At 50.0% G+C, this 27,019-nt stretch overlaps 1 protein-coding gene across 5 annotated transcripts in view; it reads left to right on the top strand.

Annotated features, from left to right (window-relative positions):
* Nucleotides 1-1,247: 1,247 nt before the first annotated feature.
* LOC121588448 (band 4.1-like protein 4) overlaps nucleotides 1,248-27,019 on the top strand; it is a 92,752-nt gene continuing 66,980 nt past the window's right edge. For 3 of the 5 annotated variants that reach the window (XM_041906390.1, XM_041906391.1, XM_041906387.1), the window contains exon 1: nucleotides 1,248-2,070. The gene's annotated coding sequence lies outside the window, so the exon portion shown is untranslated. Of the gene's footprint in view, nucleotides 2,071-2,708; nucleotides 2,954-27,019 lie in introns of those variants that run through there. The other 2 variants (XM_041906388.1, XM_041906389.1) reach the window with 2 other exon arrangements.

Genomic DNA, 27,019 nt, shown 5'->3' with positions numbered 1-27,019 from the left:
TCAGCTTTTGTTACAAAATCTCTTTTATATGGAAAAATGTTTCACTAGTTTGAGTGGTCCCAAATTATCTCAAAGTAATTTGTTGGAAAGTATTCAAAAACTGAGCTGTTGCCATCAAATCATACAGTTCAAACGTTTTTCCGTAACTGTTTTATAAAAGGGTTCGACACCCTTGGTTTGTATGCGAAAGATTCGGTAGCAGCGGCAGCATGAGTGCCTATGATACATGGACGGGTGGGTTATTCTCATGGGCTAAACTTTGACGAGCAGTGCCGAGTGACGAGCAGTTAAACGAGCAGGCTTATTTGTGATATCATACAGGGTTTCGAATCATATAAGGGAATATTTCAATCACTTAGGGGAATGTTGCAAATCGGTAGGGGAATGTTGCAAGCAAGCTGTGGATGTTTGCAATCACTTAGGGGAGTTTTGCAATCAATTAGGGGAATGTTGCAATCGTACTGTGGAGCTGTCATCAGACTGTGGGTGCCGGTGTAAAAAGCTAAGAATTGGTACCGATGATATTTTTTTTAAACATCGTTTGGAGTTGTTTTCGTGTGGGATTCTGCTGTACACATGATAAACTAAATAAATCCTGCTGCGGAGCCATAATTAAACATGATAAGTACGTAAGATTGACGAAAATATGTTAAGGTATTTACAGCGGTACCCACAGTCTGCTGACAGCTCCACAGTACGCTTGCAACATTCCCCTAATCGATTGCAAAACTCCCCTAAGTGATTGCAAACATCCACAGCTTGCATGCAATATTCCCCTACCGATTTGCAACATTCCCCTAAGTGATTGAACTATTCCCTTATATGATTCGAAACCCTGTATATTTTATAAATTTAAAGAAATTAGACATATAATTATACAACACATTGGAAGCAAAGAATGTTACATTTAATTCATGGAACTTTCTTTGTCACATTCGTTGCCGTCCTAGTATGATCAGAAGCCCACTGTTTGTAGTGAAATAACTTTGACGTACATGGGAAAAAACATTTAAGCGATGTAATTTAAAACAACATATCAGAACCATTTTTAAACCAAAACCATACATACTTGTTAGTGAAACCATGTCCGTGCCTAAAACCTTGTTTACAAAAACGTAGCTCACCGTAGTAACTCACCGTTCGCTGCTTGGGAAGTTCGCTGGTTCTCGTGTCGTCGCATCGTGCCCACATGTTGCACGCGCACGGCTCTCGGTTCGTTTCGGTGGGGTCCGATGCTGCATCTCCATCGCAACGGTCGGCAATTCGCGTCCGGCAGGCAGCAGAGTCGAACACGAACCGAACAGAGCGTGCGTGAAGTGAACCGTTTGCCAAAGGGACTGCACACCGGAACGTCCGCGGAAAAACGTTGCACACGTTTTTTTTTCCCGGCACCGCTTGTGTGTTGTTTTCCCGCACGGGGCCGATACGAAGAAAACCCTCCCGGGAGGTTTACCGTGTGTGCGTGTGTTAGTGCGTGTGTGTGTGCGTGCGTGTGAGTGCCACTGGGCCCTTTCTCTGTGTAAGGAAGCTTAGTTGCAGCCCCGTTGTACATTGGCAGTGTGCCGTAGAGTACGTTTCGGGTTACACCAGCGATTGAGGCGTGATTGTTTCTCCACACATAAACACCGGCCAGCATTGCCGGGTGGTGGATGCATTTGCTATGCGCCGCGGGTGGATCTAGTGGCATTATCGTTGCAGTGTACGCTACCAGGGGGAGGGCTTGGTGCTAGTGTCTGGATAGTGCTACCGTCCGCTGGGCAGTGTGTTAACAGCACGTGTGTTGTGTGGCCGTTTCTATCGTGCTGCAGGTGATCTAATTTTGCAGTGTGCGGTGTGCGTTTTTCGGTTGCGAAAAGAAGATAGTTTGATAATTGATCGCTTACAGTTGGGTGCAGCCCAGGTCGTCTGCAGTTTTGTGTGCTGTGCTGAGGAGGTGATCCGGCCGGGCGCAGTGACTAGTGCGCGCGTTGGTGGTGCATTCGACTGGAGCGCAGAAGTGTCGGCGTACGCAGCTGAAATGATGAAAGTGAGATTGGCGGATTAAATCAAAACGGAAAAAATAACAAAAAGGTAATAGAAAGATGCGTGATTAAGAGGGAGAAGCTTAGTGGGAAAACACATTCCACCGCTCTTGCTGCGTGATTCGGCATTGGGGTGACGTTGGAGTGGGAACGAAGGCAAAGAATGAAGGTAGTTGCGGTTCGGTTTCCAAAGCCCGATCGAAAGTGGAAGTGTGTGGGCATCGATTGTCTTTTGTTAATTAGCCTTTTGCCTGCACGGGGGAAACATAATCACAGTTTCTTCGATGCTTCTCACAGCGGCAGAGTACGCGTGCTAGTAGCTAATAATGGATGGGAACGATCGTTAGGGCTGTGCTGATGAGGATGATCATGCTAACGATAATGTCCGACATGGGATGATGGAAAACCGATATCCATCTGCAGTGAAAGTACACGCCGTTCTTTAGCGCGTGATAAGGCAAGTGCGTTAAACAGAAATGTGATGTGGTTTGTAATGATGACTGGGTCCTGGCAATGCCCATTTAGTGCGTTGAACGTGAAAGTGATCCCGCGCGTCAAACAATGGGTCGCGATTAGTGAGGTGAACCGCCACGCCACGGCAAGATCTTCGACGGGATGGATTCTGGAGATTACAGACCCGAGAGCATTGTGTCCGTTGGTGCGTTGCATTTTGCGCGTCTTTGAAGTCATTCACCAGGCGTGTAGTTTCGTGAGAACACATTAGTGAGAGCACAAGGTGCAAAAGGTTTCGGAACAAAACAGTACAAAACGTGGAAAAGATGAGACGGTCGGTTCGGTGGAGGAAACCGTTCTCAGCATTGTCTGGTGGACCCGTCTCTTGACGGTGAAGGTCTTCGACATTTTCGGCTTTCGGTTGCTTCGGTTGTTTGGACGATGCTGAGACCTCCAGAGACTCTACGGCAGTGTGCAGTGTGAGAATTTAACCCAAACTGTCTGTGGCTTTTTGTTTGCTAACAGTAATAACCTCTGGAGGTGTCGATGCATCTCATTCAACCATTTTACATTACACACAAATAAAAAGTAATGATCCTTAATGTAAGAAGAAGCACTCTCTTTGTAAAGTCACAACTATCGCACATCTTCTCAGCAAACATGCAAACACGCCTCTCAAACAATTGATGAGAACTCTCGGCTGGGAAAGGTCACCGGGGTCCCAATGGCTTGTAATTAAATTGTTCCTCCGCCAGGCAAGCATAGTTGCATAGTCGCTCGGTGTACAGCACATTACCCGCTTGTTGCTTGTAAATGGCAAAAAAAGACAAGCAAACAGTGAAATGCACCAACAAAAACACTAATTGTTTGTCTGGCTCTGCGAGGTTTGTTCCAAAAATGTTGGACCCGGTGCGCATAATTAAAAGCCATCCCGTGCGAAGGCGTAACAATAGCACTGTGTGTGTGTGTGCGTTTGAATCTTCCGCGAACCGGCCAGGGGATGATGTTGCTCCGCGACAGCAAATTGGCATCTCCCACGCGGCAGACACGATTTTGGGCGGCAGCGCTATTGTTGTGATGCCTGCCTTTTGGAAAACTCAGTTGGGAAACTCGAGCAGTCAGAGGCTGTCCACGGCTACTGACAGAGTTGAAGAAGCTGTGCTGAACGTCTCACAACAAGCCGGAGAGGTCACGAGATTGGATCATTTGATTAATGGACACGATTGCTAATTAGTCATTGCTGCAGTCTGATGGGAAGCGATAGGCGAACTTAAAACAGGGACCGTTGTTACGCTATGCTTTAACTGCAGCGTCTGTTAGGGATAAAGCTAGCCATTGCACCAAAATCGTAGCTCATCGTCAGCAAAGATGTCGAGAGATGAGCAAGTTCGTGGTACAACCTGTTGGGCGAGAGGCGCTCCGTTCTGTGGGCGAACAGTTCTAGAGCAAAACTAACCAATCTCGTAGAAGTAGACCGATTTGAAAACTCATTAAAATTTCATCAGAAAAATCCCGCCCACTCACACATTTACAAACACACGCACAGACAAGGGCAGGAGCAAGGGTCGGAAAAGGGATTTTGCTCCCATCGACTGTCTCGGGAGGTCCAAACGCCCCAGCGCCCAAGCATGACACTGCATGACTCGGCTTTGAAACGAAAGCCAAAACAGACGACTTAGTAATATCGTGAAAGTTTTTCAATTAAAATTAATAATTTCACCTCCCTGTGCGCTCTCTTGCGCTCTCTTTAGAAAAAAAAAAACCACGCTCGTTAGGTGTGCAGCCACACCCAGGAACTTTGTGGATGTGGAGTGGTGGGAGTCATTCGTCGTTGATCCGAAACGTATGCTCTGTCAAGCCAACAGGTACAAGGCACACGTTGCGGATTTCGTGTGCAGGGGGCGTCATCATAGCAGGTGGATTATGCAGGTATCATCATTAGAGAAGGAGACAGGTAGACAGTAAAAAAACCGCAACTACAGTGCGCGCAAGTTTGCTGCACATACGACAAATTGCAGCTCTGTGCTGTACAAGAGCCCAGTTCTGGTGGTTAACTTTCTTGGGGAAGGATTTTTCCTGGGGCATTGCTTCACTTACATCACCGCTGTTGCTCGTGCCTGGCAAAACCACTACACTGTATAATTAATTCGCTGCAACAATGCCTCTCGAATTTCGTCCTTTGCTCGGTGTGCTTGTTGATGAGAGTTAGGCAATGGCACCTTACATACAGCCATTTCCACGGCACGGTACGCTACCCCCCATCTCAGAACCTCGGAGTCGCAAAAACATCTCCGATTACTAAACAAGCGCACAAAACAAATATATCATCCGTTATCGGTACCAATTTGTTACGTTGCTGCCGGGGAGCTTTGTGGTCCACCAGGAACTCTCCACCCCAGCCGAAGTGCTGCCGCTCGTGCTGTGTGCTGTGATTATTAGATTGATACTTTCATCTCCGATTCGGCGGGGCGGCGATCATGGCGGCGTGTATCACATAATCACGGAGGGCCCATATTTCACCGGTAATCTCGGCAAGAATTGGTTGCTTTTTATTCGTTCGTTGCTGCGGCTGGCCCGTAAGATTAGAACGCCCCGGAGGCAGTATGCGTAGATGGCGCCTCAGCGAATGAGGCAGTCACGCGATAGAGCAACGCGCTGAAGAGCAGCGCGGTGATGCGGCATGCGGACGGTGAGATTTATCTGTTTACTCAAGAGGAGAGAAAAATTTGGCTGACAAATTGATTCACGCAGGTTAGGTTGTTTTGTTTGCTGTGGCGTTTGCCGTGTGGGAGTTTCTTTTTGTGTGTGTGCCATAATCGAATGTTGTTGATAAGCGGGGCGATGGGTAGTTAAATTGAATTATCCTAATATATTGACTGAAGTTTGGAGTTATTCGATTTCGCAAAGAAGTCTTCGTCTTTGCAGAGTGACGGGACGGGATTACTGTTGGAGATTGAAAAATAAGTCGGTACGTACGAAAGACACAAACAAACGTTAATTTAATGTCGCTTCAAAAGGTGCCTGTGGAGCTGTCTTCGACAAGTCCTACAACAATGACATTTTTAAAGGTGATTTTATCGAAGAACGCAACGGAAGCGCCAGGAAAAGGGAATTCGTAAGGACATAATTAAACATTCCTTCCAACGGTTTCGGCAAACCGGTGGCAATTCGTTGAAGCATACTATTCGGCCTATTTAATTGTTGCCAATTAAAACCGAACTGCTACCCCCAAAACCCCACCCATTAGCATTTGCAGAAAAGGAATGCGATCAAACAGCGGCTCCGCGGACTCAACCGAAACGACTCTGCTGACCATCACCGCTGGTTGCATATTTTCTTCCGATGATTAATTTATAAATTACCAAAGGCAAAGGATAGTGTCACCGAAGAAAGCAGTGACTGCGGCAACAATGCAAACGAAGAGGCACAAAAGCACTCCGCGAAACACACCCACGATTTGCTCAGTGAAGCGTTCCAATTAGTGGCGTTTTTGATGGACTCGCCGGGTCCGCTTCGAAGAGTGCCGTATTTGTACTTTTAATTTGATTTCTTCAAATTGCCCGGTTCGAGCACGAGCACCCACTGCCCTTAAGGACATTCAAAAACAACAACAACAACCATTAGCAGTGGCGTGTGGTCGTGTGTGGGAAGAATTGAAAGTTCGGTTTTCCGGTAGGGGCCACGGTTGAGTACGTCCCGTTTGGAAAATTATGTACTTAGAGTGGAGCAAAGAAGCAAAACACCGGCGCCGCCCAACTAGATACGACAAGCTTATCACAACATTAGGGAGTATAGGAGGAATAGCGAGGAGGGAGCAGTATGTTTTCAAACAGGGCAGCAACAGTTGCTTTTATTTATCTTTGCCCCCGGTGTGCACGCATCAGGATTTGAATTTCGCTCGAGTCAAGAAGCGAAAAGCGACTCTCCTGTGTGCACATCGCTCGGCGACAGGCGTTTTCAAGTTTTTTGGCCGTGCCATAATATTTACTCTAGCAGTGAGCTCAAGCAAGACGCGGCGTGGGCAGCACATGGATTTGGATGGCCGTAACACGTGGATACAGAAGAGATCCATTAGAGTGATACGCTTGAACGATCATGTTTTTCCTAGGTAAATTATTGTGGCTAATGTTTTCATTTTCAATGTGAGTCCTACAGAAGAGCAAATGCTCAGGACAGTATCCCCAGCCAGAAGGTAGCAATTTTGTATGTTTGTGTATGTTTATGGTTCTTCCAAAGAGCACCTAGTTCGTTGTTCGTTCATTCATTCACTAGCCAACACAAGAAAACGTTCCACCAAGGAAGGAGTTTGAGTTTATTCTCCAATTTTCCACCGAAGCGTTACTGCAAACCGGACCACCCTTTTGCTCGAACGGGTCAACCCACTGCCCATTCCAGCTGCTTCCACTGTAGCCCGATAATTTTCCAGATGAATAAATAATGAGGCAGTTTCCGATGAGATTTCCCCAACCCAACGATCCGTCCCCTTGCCCGTCCCAAACCAGACACGCACGCACGCTGAATTACGGTCGTTATCTAATTTTCTCCCGTGTGTTCCCGTCGTGTGCGGCTGGCCATTTCTTTTCACTGCTGTATGTGTGTGTGTCAGTGCTCCGGAAAAACCTACAGGTCGCGGAAAATCAATGACCAACGGAAATGGGATGGAAGCGGCATCTTCTCATCTCCCCCTTTCTGTTCTGTTCTTCCTGTGCGACCGCTTACAAAACAACAAACAGACGCTTTTCCGATTGTTCCGTGTAGCGTAGAGTTTGTCGACACAAACGCTACGCATACAGAGAAGCGAAACAAAAAAAACGCCCCCGGACTGCAATCTTCGCCCCTACAACAAATGATAGTCCACAAGCGAAGCGATCGTGTAACACATCCCTTTCCAGATTTGGGCGTTGGCGAAAGAAAAAAAAAAAGGTGACTTGAAGCTAGAGCAAACATTTTCCCCAAAACCCTCGAGAGAAGAAGAAAGAGAGAACAGAAATAAAAAGGATGAGTGGTTGTGGGATGCGCAACCCCGGCGATATGTTTCCGGGTTGTTTCCTTGTGCGCTCGAAGCATGACGCTGACAGGCGAACGATAGCGAAAGATTTACGTGCCCTCCTTCCTGGCCGGGCGAGCTGGTAGCGAAAGGATATTTCATATTTTTGCTCCCTTCTCGACACAGGAACGTGTATGTGATCGCTTTGAACGCGTCTAATGGGCATGAAGCTGTTATTTAATGCTTTATTCACTATTTCGTGAGTGCGGGAGAGTGGGCGGGAGCGTGAGCGAAGCGTGTGTGTGTGTGTCTAAAGGCAGGAGGAAATACGATGACAAGCCTTGTTTCCGTTGCTTCCGATGTGCCGGAATCAAATTCATCCTGCAGTTACAGCCATTTGTGGGTGACGTTGGGAAGCAGATTCTTCCGTGAGTATCGAGTTACGGATCAGATCGAACGCACGCACACACACGAGCGAAGGTATAATTTGATTCGATGGGAGTGTAGGGCGCCCTTCTACATTGATGCAAATTGACACCATGGCGCTTAAAAAAGGGAATGGTTGGAATGGTTGGAAAATGTAGCAGAACGTCTGGTAGGAACATTGTCTGGAAGGATGGCAACGAAATGTCAGGTAAGCGCTCCCGAAAGCAAATCAATCGCCCATTGTTCGGAGCAACACACTGGGATGGGTATCGAAAAGTTGTCAAGTTGTTGGTCGGTGTTACTACAGCTGCATTCTTGCAACGTTTGGACAGATTTCTTTTTGATATACGTACGTACCACAAAACTGTTGCTCGGCTCGTCGTTCGGGATCGCAAAAGGAAACCCAATTTCCATCCGGGGATGTTAGATGTTCACACTAATTGACAGAAACGAGGCGAGATCGCAGAGACGCAGGCCAGAGCACACGGTCGTGTGTGTCGGATGTTGATGGTCGAAAGATAAAGATTTTCCCCCAAATCCAACAGCATGCGAGAAGAAAATGCAATTTTCTCCGGGATGGGACGAGGCCCCTTTGCTTTCATTACGCCCGCAATGGGGATGGCAGGGCAGAGGCTGTCCATCAAGCTTGTTGTTTGAGGCTTTCTGCCCTTCTGCCTTCGCTCGTTTCGCTCCCTTCCAATATCGTACACAGCGGGGATGCTTTAGCCGGACGAGGACGATACGCTTCACGAAATTTGCGGGGGAAAACCCCGACCGGAGCGATGACGGAACACGGTGCTGCTGCTGCTCCCGCATCCCTGTGCTGTTAGTGGTCGCCACTGGGGAAATACACTGGCGAGATGCTGCGCAAGGGAAAATGAAATGAATAAAAACGAAAATCTGTCCACTTCCTGCTTTTCCTTTCTTGACGCACGAAAAGACTGACGGACTGACCGGGATTGAACCGATGCTGGAGGGAAGACTTGCTCGATCCACGCCAGGGGGAGTGCGGTGTCTTAATGAATAAATTAGCAATATTTCCTCCAACCCCGCGCTGGTAACTACTTCCCAAGAACGTCGAAGAGGAAAATTAGACCTGTTTGCTTTGTGCGTCTGGGTGTGTGTGTGTTGTAGGATACGGCAAACGCTTGTGGGACTAATTATTTTCTTTCCGCAAACAACAGGCAGGGTGTGATGCGAGGCGCAGCAAATTTGCTCCTTATCGATTGCGAGACGCGTTAACGGCAGCGACTGCCACGACGAGCGAGCGAGAGGATAAACCGGGTAATGGGCAGGCACACACCGCAACCATGGGGTCATTGTAACACTTCAATCCCCTAATCAGCCGTTTGTTCGACGTCCCTGGTCCTCTCGCCCCCCGTGCGTCAGCGCAATTGGGACGGGTGACGAACGGCACACACTTGTGTCAGCGATGCTGTCAGCGGGCCCCGGGAACAGGCCCGGCCGAGATACTTCCGCTAGTCGTCACTGGTCGCTGTTCTTTCTCCCGAGACAGGTTTCTTTTTCTGCTTCGCACGCTCCGACAGAGCAGCGCACTTGTTGAACTTGTTATGCAAATAGCTGCTGCCGTAGCACCGTGGTAATCGATTTGAAGATGACAAGCCATCTTACGACGATAACGATACGTGTGTGTGTGTGTGTTTGCCGGCTGAGTGACATACGAACGTGTTCAGTTTAATAGTCGTCGTTTCAAGTTGACGAGTGAGAGGAACACACGGTCGCGCGCTGGCAAATATTGATCCCCGCGCGCAAAGTGTCACCGTCCTGTGGGCTGGGTGGCGTGTGTGTGTGTGTGTGTGTGTTTGGAGGTGAAAATGATAGCCTTTTTCTTTGCACGAGCGCATCCTTGTGCACATGGCCTTTTGCTCTTGCTTTTGTCGAGCGAAGCACCACTGTCTCGTTAGTGCCACCAGGCGTGCGGTGCGCATAGGACGTGCTGCTGGGAGTGGGCTGGGCGAAAGGGTGCACCGATGATGTCTTGTTCATGTTTGCAGCACAGAAATATGATTCCCCGTTACTTCATACTTTTTTTTGCAACTGTCGTTGTCATCACTATTCCCGTATGCCCTTTGAAGGTTCGGGAAGAAAGAAGTGCACACACACAGACATAGTTTGCCCTTTGATCAGCGTGTCAGCCGAGGTGATGTCTTTCTTTGCCTTCGCTCCAAACGCCTTTGGACAGTCGCTGTTTGCTGGCATGCTTGATCCAACCCTTGTACATATCTCTCTCTCTCTCCGTGTGTCTGTCAACGATTGGTGCCTTTTTTGATCTCTCTCTGTCTCGGTGAGCTTAAAAAAGGGCCTTTTGTAGCAGGCCGGATGCGTTCGCACACCGGATGCATAAGGGTGTCGCGTTGCTTCCGGTCAGCGCACACCGCGGCGTCGAGCTTATTCTAACGAGATCTCGCGGACGGTGCGCAAGCCATCGAGAACGCCGAGAGGCAGGGGCGGAAATAATCAACCGAAGATAATCCACGATGACGCACTAAACTCCCTGCACCTTCCACGCCCCCTTCATCCGATGATGATGATCTTACGCTTCGTTCGGTTCGATTTTTCGTCGGAGATTCGGAGCGCTGCTTAATCATGCGCTCCATCCCCAATCGTTGGACTCGTGGTGGTGGTGGTCGGATGTTTCGGAAAGTTCTTTACCGCACACCGTACGGTAGAACGGAAGAGGATAAACGGGTGGCATTAGTGAACCGAGAGAAGGAAAATAAAAGCCCACAACGGCCCCAACCAACGCGAAGGAAGTGAACTCACTGCTCGCTGCTGCCCGGGGAACGGGTTAACTCCGGGGACGAGCCGGTGGAGGAGGAGGAGGAGGAAAACAGAGAAAATACCGTTCATTCCCTGGGCCGGTCGTTTTTTGCACTCTCCCTTTGCCTCTTCCGCACTAATCCGCGGCAAAGGTCTGTTTTATGCTCGCTTTATTTTCTTGCTCCTTTCCCCCTCCCCCCCCCCCCCGCAGCTGGTTGACCCATTCAGCGGAAAGCTTTATCGATGATATGCTTGAAAATCGTTTTCTTTTATCATTTAAATTGGATTGATTTCCCGGTTCTGGATCCATGGATCTTCCCTCCCGCTCCACCCTGTTTTCCGGCAGCATCCAGCATTTTAGGGCCGTGTTGAAGGCCTCCGTGCAGCGCCAAACATTATTCTCTTCTCTCTCTCTTTCTCTCTCTTCTTCTGCGGGACCCAAAGGGGACAAGCACACACGCGCGGGATCAACATTGGACTGTGTGTGTGTCTGCCTGTGTGTTTGTGTGTATGTTTATGTGCAACAGACTGTTACGTAAACGTGGCTGGCCCGTTCCTATCGGTTCGTTCATCTGGATTTTATGCTCGCGCGTCTCCCGGTCCCCCGGTCCGTACCAGTGTGACCAGTGCGCCAACCGTTTGGTGTGATTCGCAATCGAGCGAAAGAATTTGAACGAATGACCCATTTTTTTCGGTTGGTCCGGTTTGGCTTTGGAGCTGCGCGGCCGGGATCACACACCGGGGCGGGCAGAATCCTCTACTTGAAAAAAAAACGGGAAACCGGGGAGCGGGCCCAATGTTGATGATGATGATGATTATTATTATGTTGGGTTGCTTTATACGGTCCCCGATCGATTGGCTGTTTAGCGAGGCGAATTGGTCCCCCGACCAGCGAGAACCCGGCACCGTAAACTGTTACGATTGTTGTGAAGTTTTCGGTTTAACGGTTTTCTCATCATGTCCCTTCGGCAAGTTTTATCGGCACGGAAGATTCACGGGACGTAACGGGCGTTTAATGGGATTTTGGATGACCGGTGTGCCATTGAAAATGGGCGACCAATCATTGACATCTTCTCCCTATGGTTTGATTGTTTTACGGTGCTTATAAAATTTTAATCTAGTCCCTCTGCTTTTAATGAAGCCCGGAGCCCTTGAGCTCCAAACGCTTTCTTGATTGAGCAATTTATCCCCCTACAGTGTCTGTTTTATCTTTTATAATGCTGTGCAAACATCTTTGCTGGTTTGTGCGTTGATCTCTCCAGGAATAAAAAAACACTACCTCCCAAAGATTCCCTTTAAAAAAAAAACACCCATCGAGTGCATTCCTTTAAAGGCCGTTCCAGAAGCGATAATGTGTTAATTGACGGCTAAGTGTGTCTTCATTAGCGCCACGCGGTTCCACATGCTTTCGGTGCTCGGTGGCGCCCACCAGCCGAGGCGCCCGTTGGTCTTGGCTTCAGCTTCGGTGCGGTTGTCTTGGCCGCAGCCGTTTGGTAATTGTCGTTTCTGTCGCCACCGTCGTCTTCGGCCACGGTGTACAAACAGGGAGTACATTTCTTTGTGCAAATTTAAACAGTGGCACTGTGCTAAAAGTATAACAAAAAAAGCGGCAATTTTATACCGCACAGCGGCATGGCGGCAAGGCCCCGCTTGCCAGAAGAGAGCTGATGACAAAGTAATTTTAAAACCATCCAAAGTTGTCCGGTTCATCCAAACCTGCACGGAACAAAAAAAAAAAAAGCTTGCCGATCTACTCGAATATGAAGACGCAAAAGATGAGGTTGAAGAAAACACTGCGATGAATTGCTGCTGTGTTTTTTTGCTCCCTTCTTTCTCTCGCCCTGGTTGGCCCCAAATGTGTGCAAAACTTCACAGGCCCTCAAGGGAAGAAAAAGGGAGTATCACATCGCATCGGTTTGCGGTCGAAAGACAAACAGCTTCCATTTAGTTCTTCCCCTGGCTTTCCCGTTTTCCATCAGTGCCCGCCAATTCTTCGTCCCCTCCAAGCTTTTAACTTCTGTCGCAGTGGATCGTATTACCGAGCGTTCTGGCTCGCTGTTGTAGAACGCATTTCAACGAAAACATTCAACAACCGAACTTCCTGGGTATCCGCCACACCACGCTAAAACGTTCCCGTGTTCGAGTGAAGCGTTTAATTAATTAATTAAAGAAAGATAAACACACCAATCCATACGTCTGGATGGACTCGAGCAGGGAGGGGAGCTGTGTATCTCCCGTGTCCGGTCAGGCAGCACTCACGCCAACAACTCGAGATCCTGGATCCACAACAACAACGGGTGAAAGAAATCATTCGCTCCGGGGAAGTTACGAATGTGTACATTTTCTTTTTTGCTGCGATGTTGCTTTTAAAGACTTCTTATAGGAAAGATTTGAAGAACAAAACAGAACCAGCACACACGTACAAGCCACAACAAGCCACTAAAACTTCCACCCGGCATCAGCAGGGCTCCGAATGTATTCAGAGAGAGAGCGCTGCTGGAGAGAGCTGCTGACCGGGCAAACTGGACGGTTCCGGTTGAGTGCTGCATTGCTTCAACGGTTCTTCCCGGAGCAGAGCAGCGGCAGAGGCGTATCACAAGCACGCTTTAGCACCGTTTTGTTTGGCAGGGCTGTTGCTCTGCTGCCTCGGGAGCCACTTGTGCTGATCCAACCCTTTTGCTGGCATCGGAATCGGAGCACCATTTCTACCACGCACCGGTTCACCAGGGGAGGGGTACACACGTACACGCGTGTGAAGCGGCCGTGAGAGTGGCACTAGATTCTGGAAACGATTGCTGGGAACTGAAGCCCTCAAAACCCAGGCAACTGAATTCCGAGACCGGCTGGGAAGCACCAGGTCTCTGTTTTATGGTTCATTTGAATTTATTGTAATCCACCAATCCATCAACCCGGCATTGGCCCGCACGGAGCACGGTGGAAAACAATATGCCTTTTCCCTCCCCCAGTCTGGCCGACGGCTTCGGGAACGCTGACCTCTTTTCCCAGTGCCATCGTAACGGTGGGCAATCCCCGGGAAGAGGTCGGTTTTCCGATCGCGTAAAAAAGCGGGTCAAACGCGCAAACCATTCTTTGCGTTAAGGAGTTCTCTGGGCTGCTGAATGTCAGCCGAGACGAGCCACAACCACCACGGCATGACATTTCCGAGTGGCAGGCCCCGCTACAGGCTACATATCGCGCGCCATAATGTAGCGTAACGTTTAATCTCGTCTTTTGTGCTGGCCGGGTGATCTTCTCCCCATCCCCCGGTTTCGGAAACGATCAAAAGCAGGACCCCTAACGGCGGGCCGAGACACGTGAGCGCGCGTGCTTAAACAGCAATGTTTGCGTTTAATTTTCTCTCTCCCTCGATCGAGGATCACTTACGATCCAGCCGTCCTGCCGTGCGCGATTACCCTCGGCTAGCTGGCCTGGCACACCACAGCACGTTCGTCCCTCCTGTACCGTGACAGTGCGGCACAGTGGGAGGGCGCATTGTAGTGAACCTCACACAACACATCCCGTGGAGTGCCATTTTGTTCGACCGCATTTTGTGGTCGTCGCGGGAAGATATGAAACGTCTCATTGCCTTCATTTCATTAACCTCCTTAGGTTGAGCGCCAGCTAATTGTGCGTTAGTTTGGTGGGGCAGAGGCTAGTAGTGTCACCTGCTTGGAACACGAAAAGAAAAAACGGCAGAAAACGGTACTCAAAGCGCTTCAAACTTCAGCTGCCTAGGCAACGCTGCCGGTGTGTCTTCTTCGGTGCACGGTTTCGATCCACAACGATGCTGAGTCATTTTTGGAGCAGTTGGGGATATTGGGAAGTGGGAACAAAACTTCTCGCCTGGAACGGAACGCGAACGAACCGTCCCTTGAAGCGTAACATTTGGTTTCGATTCTTTCCGAGGCGGGAGAGCTCAGAGCGCCATCGACGCTGTTACGCGTTCCAAAGTGAATGGAAATAGTAAATGGCAACCATCTGGACAGAATGTGTTCCGTACAGAATGTGCGTTGACGCTAGGCGTTGTCACGAGCTGCTCAACGGCTACGCCACACGGTTCGACATTAGTTCCGGTGCCATTCGACATTCCGGTGCCGTATGGGTTGTGGGGTTGGTAGCGAGCACGATCGCTTAAGTAGCGGTGGCGAAAATGGATCTAGTGTTGCAAATTCCAAGTACCGCGCCACTACCAAGACGGGTTTAGTGACGACACGCACACGCGTTAGCGCGGAATGCGTCTTTGCCAAGCAGGCTGTTGGCTGCTTTTCAACAAGTCATCGCTTTTAATGTATCGGTTCATCCGGGCAAATGACCTCACCGTCGTCATCAGGCTAGAAGTGCCGGAAAGTGAATCGTAGATCAAATATTTATAATTAAAGAACCTTTCACCGAAAACCGGGGAGCGTGCGGCAGAACGCACGGACGTGACGTAACGCGCGGGGAATTGGTTCTTCTGCTCAAACACTGACGAACATCGATAGGTAACGACTAGGTATCGGGGTTGGCGTAAAAACGTTTTACCCTGGTGGAGCATCTTGCTGGAGGATGGACACGGTTGCTACCTTGCCGGGGCAAGATATCAATCATCTAATGAGAGAAGCAGATCTCCGGACCAAACTCCTACGATGGAAAGGGTAATGCTCTGGGGTATCGAAAGTGATTCCACGCCTTTCCTTTTGCTGCCGCTTTCAGAAGGCTCCGGAGAACCTATCCGAGAATTCAACCATTTTTGGAGTTCACTTGCCGCCGCCGGCGCGATGGTCAACGTTCGTTACGTTTCGGTTCCGTTCATCGATGCTCCATCGCCTCTGATTGAGATGTGTGCTTATGGAGAACACTACTGCACATTCGGGAGCGCACAGCACCTCTCGCTGCGATGCCTTTTTCTGTGTATCATTCCATCTTTACTTCATCTTTGATTAGCTTCCAAGCATCTTGCGTTCATTTCTCTCTGCTACCAACCAACCGGAGGATGATTGGATGTGTGTGTGTGTGTGTCGATAGATGATCAAACAACCGCACCAACCACATCGGGAATGGAGGCGGAAATTCACAAGGTAAACATATAGTTTTGCGTCTGAGCTTTTTTTTTCGCCCCCCTACGCTAAAGCTTCTGGTCAGTGACTCGGTTGGCTCACGTCTGACTAGTGGAGCAAATTACCGGAGAACGTGTAGGCGCACATGTTTTTTTGCAGATCTTCAAGATTGTGATGCACCTGATTTTTGGCTTTTGTGATTGAAAAAGGAAAAAAACGACGGCAAAAAACCAAAATTATACCTCACTGCGGGTTTCTGGAGCCACTGAAAATGGCTATCCGAACGGGAGTGAACTAACGATACTTTTCCGTTAATCGTTCGGCTGTTTGCAAATGAGCGCGATCTGCCCGCCGCACAGCAACCACACCACACCGGCCACAGATCAGCTCAAGGGAGGAAATGAAAGATAAATTTAACTTTGACAAATAGCCGTTAACGAGAGCTGGGGCTGCCTTTTATTCCCGTGCTGCATTCCTGCGCCTTCCTAAGAGTGCCTAATTATGTGCCGGAACGCTACTTTTCCCCCCTTTTTCGCTCCCACCGGGCCAGCAGTTTAACTATTTCGATAAATCAACAAGAATTGCCTTCCGTTTCTGCAATCGCTCGGAGGCTCGATTCGGTGTTATTAGTGATAATTAATTACCTCGTGCTTAGTAGCAGAGGTAGCACACTGCTGGCTTGATTGCCAATCTGCCCCGAACGAGAGCACCACAACAAATGGAGTTGGAAGGTATTGGAGCAAATTTCTTTCCACCGCTATTCCCGTGTGCTTAGGTGCTAAGATGGCAGAGGTTCGCCCCTGTTTTGTCTCGACCGGCGCATCAAACCGCAGCCACCAGAACCGCAACGGACCGCAGGGCGATGCCGGAACGGACGGGTGGCACAGCAAGAACAAGTTTGACCCCTTCTCGGTTCTCGGTCTCGAGCAGCGCAAAGATGGCCCGAGGTTAATGCGATAACGGAGTAAACACACGGAGGAGCCCGGATGCAATTGCGTTCTCCTTCCCATGCTCCATCCGGCCAGGAGAGAACGCATCCGGAATCTGGGTGAGGTTTTGTTTTTTGTATTGGCATCGCGTGAACGATGAGTGGTACACGCCGGTGTACGGTGCATAACGGGCGCACGGGACTGGAGGATAATCCCCACCGGAAACCACAAATTATCCGTTCGCCTTTCGCCGGGCCCGTGAAGTGGATAAGCGGGCACGACACCCAGACGGATGTTGTTATCCTGCAAAGTTGGCAAGTGACTGGGTACGTGACTTTGGCTTTGGAACTAGCAAACCCGCCAGTGGTCCACACTTTGTAGCGTGTTGTGGTTCACGTCCACAAACCGCCCAAGTCATCGCACCTCCGTCGCCACTGCCGTGCGCCGCTAGCAGATGTACTTTATCTGCGTTTCTTTATTTTTCGGTACAGCTGGCGGGCGTTCGGAGTCCAAAATAAACCGCAGGACAGATGAAGAAGTGTCGGCAGTCGAGAGAGTCGTGCCTTCCCGGTGCCTGTACCTGAAGTGAATGGGAGAAATTTGCATTGAAAGAGGAAATTGAATCATAAAATTTATACCCTTAATGGAAGAAATTCATAAATTTTCCACCCTCAGATGCGGCTGCTGGCCTCATTCATCCCAGGCCAGCACTGTTTCAGTTCGTTCTTGCCTTGGCTTTCTTGGTGGAGGTGAAGACAGGCTTCGCAGGCGAAATAGTAAAGTGTGGTACAGATTAAGCGCGGAATTGATGGGAATGGGTCCACCCAGTGTAGACGGGACAGCACATCGTGCCCCCGGATTGGAGGCTGCTGCTGTTCCCGTCCCATCTGCGCTAGCTGCTACACTCCCAGCGAATTTCGACGACGACGTTGCTGATGATGATGGTGATGAAGTTGGCCACACTTTGGCACGCTCTATTCTATTCAAATTTTTGCCCTACCGTGTGCGGGTGTGAAGCAATCCCTCGGAGGAGGCACTCTGCCGACGAGGAAATGAGTACGCACATCAGGCGGACGGGGCTTGATGTTTTCTGCGCGTAATAAACATTGGCGGGCACCTAATTCCTGCATTAGCGCGGCCAGCGGCTGCATGTGTTTCTTCCCGTGCCGTAATTGAAAGAAATTACGGTCAAGCGGGACCAAGACCTGGCGCGCTGATGAGGCCGCGGTTGTGCCAGACTGGAAATTACATTGATCGAGGCCCTACCGTTTCCTGTCCGGGGTCACACCGTAGCACGCACGCACGCGATTGTGTGCGTGTGAAGGGTATTATTTAGAACGAATGGATCTCCATCCAGCACTTTGAGATTAGGGCATATCTTGAATGTGTTGAAGCATCGAGTAAAGACACCAACAAAAAAGGCACAACCTTCAACACTTAATGACAAGACGGAAAAAGACATTTATGGTGGCAGTGTTTGAGATTTCCTTCCTGCCTGCAAATGCATCAAATGTGAGCCTAGGGCGTCGTGTGTCCGCATGTAAGACCGATCGTAAAAGTGTCTCGGTTAGAATGGGCAGAAAACATCTGCCGGGATGCTTTATCTGTCGATTGGAAGGGAAAAACAGCAATACAGAGAAAGCAAGCCGAGTCAAGGGAAAGAGGGACTCAGATCGGGTTAAACTCTCATCCCTGGTGGATGAACTTGTGTCGTTGTGAAATTACCGCAGGCTACGAACCGGGCGCCGCCGAGAAGTCGAAGTCGGGGGGTTATAAACCACGCTCGAACCACTTGCGTTGTTTATTGATGTTTATGGAAGTTGTTCTTTGAAGGTAGACTTTTGATCTTAGGCTCGTAAAATCATCAACGGGATATAGAGGGGTATTTGTAAAGTTGCATCATGGTTCTGTGCTCGCGATGTGCTTGAGACGGAGTTGCAAATGGTGGTAATATTTATGATTGGTAACGACTTTGAGTTGTGGACGATGCATGGGGTCTAAAAACTAAGGCTGGAGAATCACATTCCTTCGATATTTATTCAATTTAATTGAGCCTAACGACAACTTTTTCTAATTAACTAACCATACAGTATTGTAGTTTTAGTGAACAGTTGACTCTTTGCTGTGTAATCAAACATGGATAATAATCAAACTTTTTTCAGCAGAATTGAAGAGTGCAGCACTTAGAAAAACTAACTTGGAAGCACACGAAAAAATGCTACATTGAAGTGGGGGTTATCCATCGAAAATCTTCACCTCCATCGCCGTTGCCGCATGTTTGCACAATTGCGATTGAAATCAATCTTGCACTGGTTTAATATTCGTAAGATTAAAAGCCATGACCGAATGGACGATTGGCCCAGCTGGCGGCGCTTTGAGTGCGCGTCGCTGCGCAACGATTGCACTCAGCCGCATTGATGGAACGCTGTCAGATGAACATGGCCGAGCCTGCCTATCCTAAAAAGCCCATTCTATCGCGAGAGATCGTCTCATCTCCAAATATCTCAAATAGAAATAAAAAAAATCACACCGGCAGATGAGTGAATACGGGGCACAGTTTGATTGGATAGATTATTTTATTTCGGCCCCGTTGTTGCCCGCAATAGCCGATGACCTCCGAACCGAACCATTACATCAGATCGAAGCGCAGAAGGCGAAACAGCGTGCGATCGTTGGTGGGAAGATTAATGAATCACCTCCGCCGCTCGGCAGGGAGGTTGGGGTTAGTCAGAGCCGCCGCAGGATCACCGGATGGCGGTGAGAGGTTCGACGGCGCAAGTTTAAAGTTGAACTTTTTTTGTCTGCCCCGGCCCGGATGATGAGCCCGCGCGGGGCGGCCTGCTTCTCACGAACGCGTCACCGGCCACAGGCGGGTGGGGCAGACGGACTAAATCCGTTGTTAATAAAATTCGTTCGCTTAAAGCGCGTTTCGGCGCTTTCGCGACGATTCGTTGTCGTTTTGCGATTCTTTTGGATCGCGTTGCGCAACGCGCACAACCGGACCGTAAAAGCCTGTGCTGGTCTTCTTTGATGTGAAACAGAGACGGTGATGACGGGGAGCTGGGGGTGGAAGAGTGCACCATAAAGCCAGGTGTGGAGTTTATGGTACGGAGCGCGCACAGGTTCGCGAGTGAGATTTTAATCTTCTTTCGGTTTCCAAATCAAATCAAATTACAATCATAGCACCGGGGCACCGGGGAGAGGAATTAGCTCGACGCTCGAACATGGGGAAGGAGGGGGGGGGGTTGTACGGGTGGAACGGGGGGTGGTTGAGTGAGGGGTTGTAAAGCCAGCGATGCGCAGCGAGGGATTTGTGCGGATGAGGTCAGTCAACGCGTAGTTATGGTGTAGTCATCAGCATTGGAGAAGTTACGCAGGTATCGATGTACTTCTTCCAACTCCAGGGTCTTCCAACCAGTTGGTCGCGGGGGAAGAGGGCACAGACAGTGTAGAGTCTTGAGCGCGATGTCTTGAATATTTAATTTTCCCCGAAACGGCGAGAAAAAAGGGCATTGGAAAAATCCTAAAATAACATCAGACGCGCGTGCAAGAACGTGCCGATGGGGTACCGAGGGAGTATTGGGTTCCAGAATGGACGCGCGCTCCATAGGGCCAGTGTGCGCGCGCGTGTGTGTATGCGTGGGGAGAGTAGCAGCAAGCAGCAGCAAGCAGCAGTTTGACCAGACCCGCGTAGGACGCATAGTTTTAGTTACTCTTTCGTAACACAGCGTAAGCAAAGTATGATCGGGTGTGCACAGTGTGTGCAACGAAACAAGAGGTGAATGTAAATGACTCTGAAATGCGTTCCTCTGCCCGATGCGGACTGCCCGGTCCACAGGAAGGGATGCCGGCCGGGGGAAGGGATGAGAACGCTGCAAGCAAAAGGGTAAAGAACAACAAAGTCCAGAAGTTTGGGAAAAAGTGTTGCGCGATGATGGAATATAGACAGTCGGACGGACGGACAGCCCAAGACTGAAGTCGGTGCCATGAGGACCGGCTCTCCCGACGGCAAGAAACGCCCGAAGAAGATCGAAAGGTAGCAGGGCAGGAGAGATGATAGTGAGCCAGAGCGTGAAGAACTGGAAAAGAAGCCAGAAACAACTTCACCGCCGGCAGACAGTAAATATTTTTCCCGTTATTTATGATTTTATTGAAGTTGAATGAATTTTTTTCTCTCTCCCTTTTCTGCTGCTCCCTTCCAAGCCCGTGGCATCCGAGTCGCATAAAAACGACTCTCTTGACGGATGGGCTGCGAGTTGTGCGATGGGAGCAGCGGAGTGCAGTTGGTACAACATAGGAATGTGATGTACGCGCGAGGCCAGAGACACATGAAGCAAGATGCCCAACTGTTTATAGTTCAGCCATCACCTCCGGATGTGGATCGGGTGCCTCGGCCCAATGTTTACCGCTTAGTGCGCGCAGTGAGAACGCTGAGGAAAGTGTTTGACTTAGCTGGGCTGTGTTTTGGAGAAGACTCGTGCTTTTTGAAAGAAAGAAAGATGACACGCTCTGGAGAGGTAAAGAGCGACCCAGAAAAAAAAGAGTTGCAAGTGTACCATCTTCGCCGCGTTTTGCGCAAGTTTTGTCCAATATCATTGAGCGTGAAGGTAGTTTTTAATAACGCAAAGCACCGAATGAAGTACCAGCGCAGCACCCATCCGCCTAGTAACATGCGCCTTCTTTCGCCTTCAAGCATATTGCAATTACACTAGCGCGCTTCCGCAAACGATGACTCACAGGGATTCGGCAGGGCAACAACAACCAGCATGAAAAAAAGCATTATAATCACGGGTAGGGTTCGGGCTCGGGTTCAAAAAGTTGGTCAACATCGGTCAAGAGTGGCAAACGTGAAGATGGCGCTAGACGCGCATCCTCCTTCGCAACGGAGCCTTCCCGGCGGTGCCGGAGCAGCGTTATTGAAACTGACTTGCACTTACATTGCGCTGGGCCGGAAAGTAATGGCTTTGAAAGCGATATGAGAAAAGTTTTCCATTTTCTTTCCATTTCTTCGTGCAGGCGGTTGTAGTAGACACACTGCGGCAGAATTATTTCGCTGCCGTCCTCGCTGCCAGTGGCGTCGTAGCCGGTGGCGCCACGGTCCAGTTGTGTCATCTTGCTGGAGGTGAAAAACTAGAGCCAGCCAGAAGGTGGTGCAAGTAGTCGCGTCCATTTAGAAATGATAGAGTGAAACAGACACAAACAAACACACACACACGGACAAACTTATCAACGGCGAAGAAAAGTGCATCGTAGCGTGGAGCGATATACGTGAGCCCGCTCCACTGCCGTAGTTGTTGGAGAGAAGGCCAAAAACTTTAAAGGCTCCGGCGGTTGTTTTTTTTTTCTTCATTTACGTAACCGTATGCTACAGGGAACTTCACTTTTCCGCATGTTGGTTGGCCCTTTGCTTTCTTTCGCGTGGCCACCCGGGGCGTACGCGGATTGCACCATTGTAACCATATGGTACACACCTTGCCGAGACGGTTTCGGACCCAGCCAATCGAAACTGACTGATGGCGCATCGTGCCTGTGTGCATGCATGTCGACAGCTCACCGACAGGGGGCACACAGACAAGCCGTGGCAAAGAATTTTGCAATTCCCAATTGCATTATAAATCACACCGTCCATTTGTGAGCCCACGGCCCGCTTCCTCCCCTACTCTATCTATCTCTCTCTCTTGGTATGTGTGTGTTTTATTATTCCAACCGAACTGTAGCCTGTAGCTTAGCTACAATGAGGCACGAAGAAACCCCCTGCTGGTAGGCAACTCCGCAGACAGAACAACCAATCTTCCCCTTCTGCGGCTGGACGACAGATTCAATCTGGACGGATTGGTATCAAAGGAAGGCGAGGGGGTAACCAGAGAATCGCTCAGTTCCACATGCTGACGACGATGTGGCCATTATTGCAATCGTGACCGTTCCGTTCCGTTCCTTTGCCCGGGTTCTTCGAATTAAACCGGATAAAGCGTCACACCGTCAACTGCGTCAACTTTGCTGGAATTCAAACCGACCCGACGGCGGGTAAAGCGCACCAAGCGGATGGGATTGCGATCCCGAATTTCCATGCCATGCAATCGTGGTTCTATAACCCGGAACGGTACGATTCCGTGACGCCGGAAGACTTGCAATGGAAGCAAAAACAAAAAATCCCACACACCAAGTCAGAGGCAAGAACGATGTGGAGCTCGAGCGATTCCTACGTGCAGTAAAGAAGAAGGAGGGTGGTAAAGTAATCACGAACTCACAAAATGGTACATTTTATTGCTGCTGCTTCGAACGGGTGACAGCGGCAGGCTGAACTAATGCCCTGGCCGGAGCAATAGTAGTTTGGGGACAGCTGGACTACGAACAAGCCACATTTAGACATTGCCCTTCGTTGCTTTGGTTCAGCACATGATGCATTGATCATATTTCACAGATCTTAGGCCTGTTCCAATTCTTGCCATACGGCCGCTCTTAAATGACCGGGTCCCGCTGACATCCTTAATAAGGCAACTCTATAAACCACACAAAATCATCAAATCTTCGTCTAATGATATCGTTAATGGCCTGTTTGTTCGCTAGCCTTTGTCAGCTAGGTTCATTGTACTTCCAAACCCCGTATGAATCACCGGCCCAATCTTGTTGTTTTTTTATGTCGGTGATCGGTTAAGTCCACCGTCGCCACCTTATTTCTCTACTGCCAAGACAAGTCGTACTGTCAAGTGGAAGATGTCACCCAGCCTCACTTTTAATATGACGCATTACGCATTCCGAATCTCGGAATCTGTCGAAAGGGCAAGTCTCCAAATCGGGCCAGACAGCAGCGTTCTAACGCAAACGAGATGTCATTTGTTGTGCCTCCACCCTTCTCCACGATTCGAAGCAATCACCGAAACCGTTTTTACGAACCAAGATGAATGGGTTCGTTGTTACTTCTTCACTTCCCAGCTGGGGCCTTCCACTTTGTGTCGCCACTCCACCACACTCTTCTTGGAGCTTTGTACGGCTTATTAATATGACGAGAGACACACCGTGCGATCCCACTCCAGCTGTGCGCGTATCTTCTGCACGGCCGTTGTGACCGCCGCCACCAACGGTTCCGAATAATGGCCGTCCCCAAATTTGTTCGTTAGCTTGTGCACATTTTGTCGTGTTGCTTTCCAACCTTTGGTGCGTTATTTTTCGTCTTTCGCCCCGAAGTTCCAGGCCTTTTCCATAAGGTCCGTTCGCCCTGTTTGCAGACACTTGGCGAGCGATTGCGTGAAGACGTGGGCTTTTCGTCACTCCCGGCACCGCTACTGGTCGGTGCTGACCCGGTGGTTCGCCATCTGTGACAATGAAGGTGACAAGTCGAATGACCATCCTCGGGCAACGTTCTTCTTTCCCATGGGAGCACAGAGCCCCGTGATGTCTTCGGGCGTGGAATAAATGTGCAGCGGGAGTTGAGCGCAGCGCACGTTCCAGTTATGCAATGATTTATTGTACGCGCATCCATCATGGGTTGCGGGTTTTCCAGCCAGCCACCCGCAACCTGGACGACCTGGACAACGCGCCTGAGACGGAACCGCAAACCAGCGTGTTTGATCTCTGCTCCGCACACATGTGCGTGCCTGGCGTTGCTGTACCAACCAACCACACGAAGGCACCCGATGTCATCAACCCGCACACCCAAGTTCCGTGGCGTTACCCCGTTACCGCTAAGGGGGCGGTATTAATTTTCTGCCGCCCGGGCGGTAATTCTACGTTGGAAGCTCTCCGACCGTGTGTCGCACGTGAGATGAGGGGCCGTGGGCACAGTGGGCCGCACTCATCAGCGGGGAAGGACAAATAGCGGACGAAAATGAAATATTGTTCCTAGCGCAAGGCTAATCATAGCGTTACGGTGACTGGAGTACGAAACGTTGGGGGGATGTAAGGATGGGAAAATGTAAATAAACGTCATCTCGCCATCTTGCTTATCAAGTCAATCGTATCGATCACATCATTGGATGGTTATCGCTCAGCCGGATCGAAACCAGTTACCTCGTTACGGCAGTTAATCATAGAGAACTCCCTTCGCTCTCCCCACTCACGCTGCGTCCCACTCTTAGGGATCTGGAGGATCGCCCCGCAGGGGCATTGAACCGGCAAGTGATAAGTGGAATTAATTAGGCTCGGAACTCTGCGTGCAACTCCCGTTACATCCCCGGGAAAGGTGCAGGACCGGACCCGCAAGGTAACACACAATCCTGACGAACCTTTTGCCCCGGGCCGAGGCCGAGCGCTGACGGAGAAGCTGACGTAATGCGTAAGTCGACTGACTAGCACCGTTTATGGGCATTCCTGCCTGTCGACATTGTTGTGTCTTCTGGTTCTCCGAGTCCGATCGGGTTGGCAGTGTAAGTGTTTCGATCGCGTGCAGCGGCGCGTGATGGTGCGGCGGCCGACCGATCGAAGTCGTTCGTCCACTGGGTCAAAGGTATTCCGAGTCGGTGTGCATTCCCGCTTCTGCCGAGCTTGAATGGTTGGCCTCGAACTTGACGAAACCGGGCGGCAGAAAGGGATGAGGGCTTGCGATGTGAGAGTGTGTATGCCCCGCAGCTACACATGTGTGGTTCGACGACTCCTCAACAAGCGCAAATGTGCAACACTCCCCTGCTCGACTCTTAACAAGCTGGAGCTTTGGGGCAGTGCTGTTTTCTTGGTTTTATTTTTACCCCACCACCACGCTACTGCATCGCAACGGGAGTGGAGCGTTGGGAGGAAACTATTAAATCACCAACTGCACTGCCACCGCTGCAGTTCGCCAGTGCCACTCGCGGGAGTTCGCATCTCGGCGAAACGGCCATGAGTGGAGTGCGCACACACAAAAAATAGCACACGGAATGACGACGGGCCCTATAAAACTGAAACCCATTTCGTGTCCGCTAACGGGGCCTTAGTGCTTAAATTAGATCCATCTTTTCCATCTTTTGCTCCACGCGATGCACTGGCGGCTCTCGTGCCTGCCGCCGGTTAAATCCCGGTAGCCCGCGGGGAGACGGGGCGCGCGCCTCATCTAACACCGGGAGTGTGTGTGCTTGTGATGGTCAGTGACCGGCAGCCAGAAGGGAAGGAAAATGCGAAAAATGGTCCCTCACGCGCTGGATGACGCATTGAGCTGGGGAAGATGGCATTCAAAAACAAAAACACAGGAAAAGAGATCGCTCCCAACGAGGCCGCAAACACTGCCGGCATCGGGCGGAGATGAATGTACTAATAAAAACGTCACCCTCAACGCTCATGTCGCTTCGAAAGGGGGTCGAAGCTGGTGTTTGGGAGCGCGCTGGGGGCAATTTTGTGACCGCGTGATCCCACGAACGCCGCGCTTCAATGGTACGTCTGCAAGGGCTGGCAGTAGTAATTCGATCACTTGATCACACACACACACACACACTCCTCGGAGAGCAAAGCAAGGGAAGCATGAAGAGGGAGAGGAAAACACCGCTAACGATGCACTTTGCGCCGACCGACTTCTGGTCAACAGCGCGTGTACTGCCCGAAGGAGATGATGAAGCACATAATACGATAATTGGCCGCCGGGTTGAAGAAACCGTAATTGAAATGAATCCGCCACCACGCTGCGGGGCACCGTCTGCCGGGAAGGGAAGCCCTGCCCTACGCTGCGTTCGATTACGTAGCCCCACGGCCGGGGACGCCCTCCGTAGTGGAAATTATGGGCTAAATGCACTAAATTCAGCGGCAAACACGATTCGGTACCGTACGGGCTCTGTTTTTCTCCCCTTTCGATGCCATTAATTTGCACGAACCGGAAGCGGTGGTTGAAGATGATGCTTCCTCCTCCACCCGCCAGAGAGTCTGGGGCGAGTGATCTATGAATGATCGTGCTGCTAGTGCGTGTTGGCGAACCAGTTTCAGGTTTAATTTCGAGTGTAACCTCAATTTTGTACCGCAACTTAAGTGGTGCTTCATTACAAAAACGCAGCCCTGTGCCTTTCTCCAGTCGCCTGTCGCAATTATATTTTAGCACATGCCGAAGTGATCTGGAACTAACGTTTTTTTTTTTTTTTTGGTTAAAGGGGAGCCGATTTGTTCCATCGTTTAGAGATTCGTTGTGCGGCAAGAAAGACGCAAGAAACGAACCTCCCCCCAAGGCGGCACACGGAAGGCACGAGCGTCCGCGGTTTAATGTTATCGCATCTTTCGCATCTTTCTCACCTGATTTCCTGTCTCGTTTGGAAACGAAGAAAGGTGAATAGCAAACGGTGCGATGACGGAACTAATGTGGCATTGAGAAAGGGGAAGGGCTGGACAAAAAGAGAAGACACGACCTACCTAGGGGCGCTTTGGAGCCCCGAGGGCTAGAAATGTGAACAATAAGTAGTTATATTATGACACCATGATTTGTTTCTCCGCGATAAG

This window comes from Anopheles merus, chromosome 2R, assembly GCF_017562075.2.
Source record: "Anopheles merus strain MAF chromosome 2R, AmerM5.1, whole genome shotgun sequence".
NCBI lineage: Eukaryota > Metazoa > Arthropoda > Insecta > Diptera > Culicidae > Anopheles > Anopheles merus.
The sequence above is the reverse complement of the archived record's forward strand: the minus strand, read 5'-3'. Positions and strand labels throughout refer to the sequence as shown.